The 6,000-nt window shown below is 37.1% G+C and overlaps 1 protein-coding gene across 1 annotated transcript in view; it reads left to right on the top strand.

The window, feature by feature from the left end:
• The first annotated feature begins 254 nt into the window (after positions 1-254).
• fosl2 (FOS like 2, AP-1 transcription factor subunit) overlaps positions 255-6,000 on the top strand; it is a 30,400-nt gene continuing 24,654 nt past the window's right edge. Inside the window, exons 1-3 of the mRNA XM_057859431.1 lie at positions 255-307; positions 405-583; positions 675-780. The gene's annotated coding sequence lies outside the window, so the exon portion shown is untranslated. The remainder of the gene's footprint in view (positions 308-404; positions 584-674; positions 781-6,000) is intronic.

Raw genomic sequence — 6,000 nt, 5'->3', positions numbered from 1 at the left:
ATTTATTGATCTAACGTCTGAATCTTATTGCATTGTTGCATGATGAAACATCTTAGAGTGTCGACTGTTAACAGGCCACATGCACAACAAGTCCCAGTGTCAGTCACCCTGATTGTTCTTTAACCCACTCACTACTCTCCGAGTCAGCACTTTAGTGCCTATGTGTGTACTGCTGGCAGCACCTGAGCTGAGAGATTAGCCACACTGATCATGTGGAACTATTATCCAGGTTAGCAAGGGTATGGCATCATTCTTACATGATTGCGAGTTATTAAAGGATGAAATACAAAATAAGGATACGAACAAGGTAAACGTTTTATGACATTTCAATCATCAAGGAAGTTTTATTTCTGCTTTACTTTCAAGTATTTCATGTACTGTATGTACTTTATGTATTCATACAGGAACAGTTTACCAGCAAAGGTCATAGGAATTCTTCATGGATCGCCTGTTTCTTCTTCTGTTTCTTCTTTTGAGAAATGTTTTGATACTGTGGCGATCGGCAGTTCTCAAGTGGGTCCTTGAAGGCATCATGAGGTCAGTCGGTCTGCTCGCGTCCCCAGCAGCAAGGGGTCAGGGCCTGGTAAGCCTATTGCTTACAGCCCGTGTCGTGAAAGCACACTGTGGGATGAGATGTTCTCTTGGGAGCTGATTCCTTATTTTGTGTGTGATAGGCGGAGCTACCACTGCATCCATAGACTGCCTTGCCTCACTTGAACTGACCTGACCTGGTCACCAACCTCAATTTGGCCCCTTCAAAGGCAAAACTTCTTTAAACACGTAAGCAAAAATGTATTTTAATTTGGAGTGGGACATGATTAAAAAAATATATCTAATTAATTAGAGACTTTGTAATTATTTAATCTTAAATAATCACATTTAATTGCATAGCTATAATTGTCTCAAAAAGAAACTTTTTTTAATCATTTGAAAGCATTTTAGTCTTCAATTAATTGCATTTCTATATAAAACAGTGGAATAATAATTACTGCTGATAGATATGAAGTGCCGTTTTATGACCAAAAATGTGCATGAAGTGCACATATTTTTTCTATAAATGTTCCTTTGAGAGATGAAAAACTAAGTCTTTAAAATTATTTTCACTGTTCACCAACCTGTTTTTCACCACAGTCTGATTTCATTTGAAAACATTTTTTGATGTACCTTTTCAACGAGTCAGTTGTGGGTGAATTGTGTAAAGACTAGTGCAGTATATTTGCACAAACTCATTTTTTTACGAACCCATCTTTTTTCTCTATTTTAATAGCCAACAGCCAAGATAATAAGTGTGTTAGTTCAGTCGGTGTAACAGAAAATCGTGCACTGCACTCACAAAGGTTCTGTCTTGTTCAAAGGTTTTATTATTGGAATGCCACCTGCGACTAAAATGAGTTAATTTTTTGAACTTTTAAATCTTTTGTGATTAATGAATTGTAATAAACACACTTAAGTCCCAACCTTAATTAAATATGTATGCATAGGGCAACATTCACTGCTACTGACAGTGATAGACATCAAATCTATTTCAACTGGGACGGCTGGCACTGAGTGATCATATTTTACTGTCATTGACAATGATAAAGTGGAATGAAAAAGTATCTGAACCTTCTGGAATTTCTCACATTTTTGTGTAATATCACCATCAAATGGGATCTGATGTTTGTCAAAATCACACAGATGAAAAAACAGTGTCTGCTTTAAAACCATCCAACATTTAAAAGTTTTCATATTTTAATGAGGATAGTATGCAAACAATGACAGAAAGGGGAAAATAAGTAAGTGAACCATCACATTTAATATTTTGTCAACCAGACGCTTCCTGTAGCTGCAGATCAGTCTGCCACATCGATCAATACCAATCTTAGCCCATTCTTCTCTACAAAACTGCTGTAGTTCAGTCAGATTCCAGGGACGTCTGGCAGAAATCGCTGTCTTTAGGTCATGCCACAGCATTTCAATGGGGTTAAAGTCTGGGCTTTGACTTGGCCACTCCAGAACATGTATTTTGTTCTTCTGAAACCATTCTGAAGTTGATTTACTTCTGTACTTTGGACCAATGTCTGTTGCAGCATCTATCCTCCTTTTAGCTTCAACTGTCTGGCAGACAGCCTCAGGTTTTCCTGCAAAACATTCTGATAAACATTTAAATTCATTCCTTCATTAATGATTGCAAGTTGTCCAGGCTCTGAGGCAGCAAAACAGCCCCAAATCATGATGCTCCCTCCACCATGCATCACGATGGGGATGATGTGTTGATGTTGGTGAGCTTTTCCATTTTTTCTTCACACATGACGTTGTGTGTTACTCCCAAACAATTCAACTTTGGTTTCATAAGTCCACAAAATATTTTGCCAAAACATCTGTGGAGTGTCCAAGTGCCTTTTTGCAAACGTTAAACGAGCAACAATGGGTTTTTTTTCAGACAGCAGTGGCTTCCTCCGTGGAGTCCTCCCATGAACACCATTCTTGGCCATAGTTTTACATATAGTTTATGTGCGCACAGAGATATTGAACTGTGCCATTGATTTCTGTATGTCTTTAGCAGACACGCTAAGGTTCTTTTTTTTACCTCTCTGAGTATTCTGCGCTGAACTCTTGGCGTCATCTTTGGTGGACCGTCACTTCTTCAGATTCAGATTCAGAGTTTATTTGTCATTGTCAAGATAACAACGAAATTCAGATTGGAGTTCCAACAATAATACTATGGGTTAGTTTCCATTAAAGTGCTTGGTGCAGAGCAATATAAAGGTAAAGTGTCCCCAGTGCCCCCACAATCCCACCATAAATAATAATAAATATTGATAAATTTACATAACCATTCATGCCCCCCCCCCCCCCCGCACCCCGCAGTGTCAAGTGTGTATTAATGACAGTATAACCATAGCAGCAATTTCAGTGTACTTGTGAATTCAGCAGTCTTATCGCCTGAGGGTACAGACTGTTTCCTTGGGAGAGAAGCAACAGTGCCAAACTCTCTCCATTTGTGGAGAACTTCTGACTGTCGATTGATGAACATCCAGACTTTTAGAGATGGTTTTGTATCCTTTCCCAGCTTTATACAAATCAACAATCCTTGATGGCAGGTCTTCAGACAGCTCTTTTGACTGAGCCATGATCCACATCAGACAATGCGTCTCATCAAGACATTTCTTACTAGGTGTGTGTTTTATAGTGGGCAGGGCAACTTTAAACGACTCATTAGTGATTGAGCACACACTTGACTTAATTTTTTTTTAAATAAAAATTGGTTTCAATTGCTTTTTAAGTCTCCTGAGGCAGAGAGTTCACTTACTTATTTTTTCCCCTTCTGTCATTGTTTGCATGCTATCCTCATTAAAATATGAAAACCTATAAATATTTGGGTGGTTTTAGGTAAAGCAGACACAGTATTTTCATCTGTGTGATTTTGACAAAGATCAGATCACATTTAATGGTGATTTTATGCAGAAATGTGAGAAATTCCAAAAGGTTCAGATACTTTTTCATACAACTGTAGAAGTCCAAATAATTTGACTCCCAGTCAAAATGGATTGTACATCACAAGAGATAAACAAGTGACCTTATGGGTTACTCAGGAAAAATGAATCAGAGAAATTCTAATGCAGCAATGGCTAAAATTGTATTTCACTTTATAATGACACACACATTATTATGGATCATGATTTACTCATAGTCACTGATTGTAATGTTTCATTTGCTTGACTTCCGTGCAAGCATGCAGCATGGGTTCGGGAAGTATGACAATGCAGTTGAAATGTTGACATTTCATCAGCTTGTATATACGTTAACTTATATACTTTGTATATACGTATATATACGTATATGGTGCCGAAGTGCCAGGTTGGAAGGCCGTCTTTGCTATCATCAGATCTGTGTTTAGCACTTGGCAGGATGTGACTTGACTTTATGCAAAAAATTCACACTATTTTCCCATTTTTCCCCCTCATCTCACTGTTTGTGAAATAAATATATAGTACTGTTCACATACAATGTTGGGGTTGGGGGCAAGTGGGAGCACAGAAACTCATTTGGGGGGAATGCCTGTGATTGCCTCCCTCATAACGCCAACACTGTTAGAACATCAATTACATAGCTGATTACATTTCTCTGAAGCATTCTAAGCAGAAACTGTGTCGCCTAGCAACAGCAAACCTGTGCCAAAGGCGGCTGATAAATAATATTCATTAATTAATATCGTTTAACAAAAGAAAAGTGATTGAACATGTGCTATTAAGCCCAAAGCCTGAGGCGCTGGGTGACAAAAAATACACATTGGATAGGTCTGAATTAATTTGGATCCAGATGAAGCTTTATTGTAATAAGTCCTTTTAAGGAACACCCCACCCCCCCCACTAATGATCCCCTCCCTCCTCAGTTGTAGAACTTCCCCTGCTGCTGAAACTTTATTTGACAACACTGTCTGGCAAATATATGCGCGGCAAAAAGCTTTAAGGGAGCTGGGCACAACCAGCAGTTGATGCAGATTAAAATAGGAACCATAGCGGATTGGATTATACCTAATACGCTATTTCATGAAGTGTAACGTGTCATTTTCTGGGCTCCGTGCCCTTGTTTGTGTAGTGTACATCCGAATTACAATTCAAACTGAACTGCGGATCCTTTCCAATTCTCAAAGCGGCAAATATGTATAAAGGTCGACTGCAGGCTCGGAGTAATGCTTCAAATGAACCTACAATGCACAATGACTTGTTCTTGAGACACTGGACCCATAATTTTTATTAACCCCTTATGAGGCACTTATTTAACTCATTTCCTGCCATTGATAGCTCTAGATGTCAAATCCTTTTTGACTGTGAGGGCTAAATGAATGTTCGTTTATTACCAATGCACTTCGATGAGCATTCACAGTAGTCCTACCAATTAAGGTGAATTGGATAGCTACGGTTGTCAATGGCAGGCATGAGTTGATAGTAAATATTCTCATATTAATTTATTTTTTTTAGGACTTTTAAACTTAGTTTTTCTTTATTTTTATTTTATTTACATTTTTAAAAGGGGAAAAAATGGTAAATATTCTCTTTTTTTTTTTTTTTTTTAACATCTTAAATAAATTTATAAGTAATACATCAATTATTGTCTTTATTTCTTTAAAATGTTTATACAGTTAAAAAAATTAAAAACAAAAGGGATTTAAAAAAAAAATGTTACTTCATGCTATTTAAAATCAAGATCTGGCATCCTTATACTCTATGTGGACGTCACATTTTTTGGTCTTGCATGTCACACTAGTATGTTAATATTTTGGCCTATACTTGACTTGTATATATGGCCGAAGTTCTTTATGGTGTTACTTTGCGTAGGAAGAGTAGGGACATAACACTAACAACTTTTCAGGATGCTCAAACATAGACTTTATAATGTATTGATGGGACACGGGTTGCTGGGTCGATTCAAGGGGGCCTATCTCCGTCAAAGTTGACCGAGTGGAAACACAGAAAAAGAGCTTTTTCCGTTGAAAATTCTTGTGAATAAATGCTTAAATCCCTGAATTCTTTATAAAGGTGAACGTAAAACAGTCTCGATTCTTGATTAAAAGCAAAAAAAACCTTGCAGGTACCATTTATTTTACGTAAATACTGAGAACTATGAGGCTAGTCAGTAAGGAAATTAGCGGCCGCCATATGTAAAGAAAGAGCTTTTTCCGTTGAAAATTCTTGTGAATACTGTAAATGCTTAAATCCCTGAATTCTTTATAGATATGGACGTAAAACAGTCTTGATTCTTGATTAAAAGCTAAAAAAACGTGCTAGTAGCATTTATTTTACGTCAATATTGCGAACTATGAGGGTAGTCAGCAGTGTTGGGAAAGTTCATTTTCTACATGAACTAGTTCAAATTGCAGTTCACAAATTTTAAAATGAACTGTTCAGTTCATAGTTCATAATTCAAAGTTTTGAACTAAAGTTCATGGTTCCAAAAAATGAACTTTTGTATTTCAGTTCTTTTTGTTCGCCAAAAATTGTTGCAAACTATTATTTA

This window comes from Corythoichthys intestinalis, chromosome 15, assembly GCF_030265065.1.
Source record: "Corythoichthys intestinalis isolate RoL2023-P3 chromosome 15, ASM3026506v1, whole genome shotgun sequence".
NCBI classification, from domain to species: domain Eukaryota; kingdom Metazoa; phylum Chordata; class Actinopteri; order Syngnathiformes; family Syngnathidae; genus Corythoichthys; species Corythoichthys intestinalis.
The sequence above is the reverse complement of the archived record's forward strand: the minus strand, read 5'-3'. Positions and strand labels throughout refer to the sequence as shown.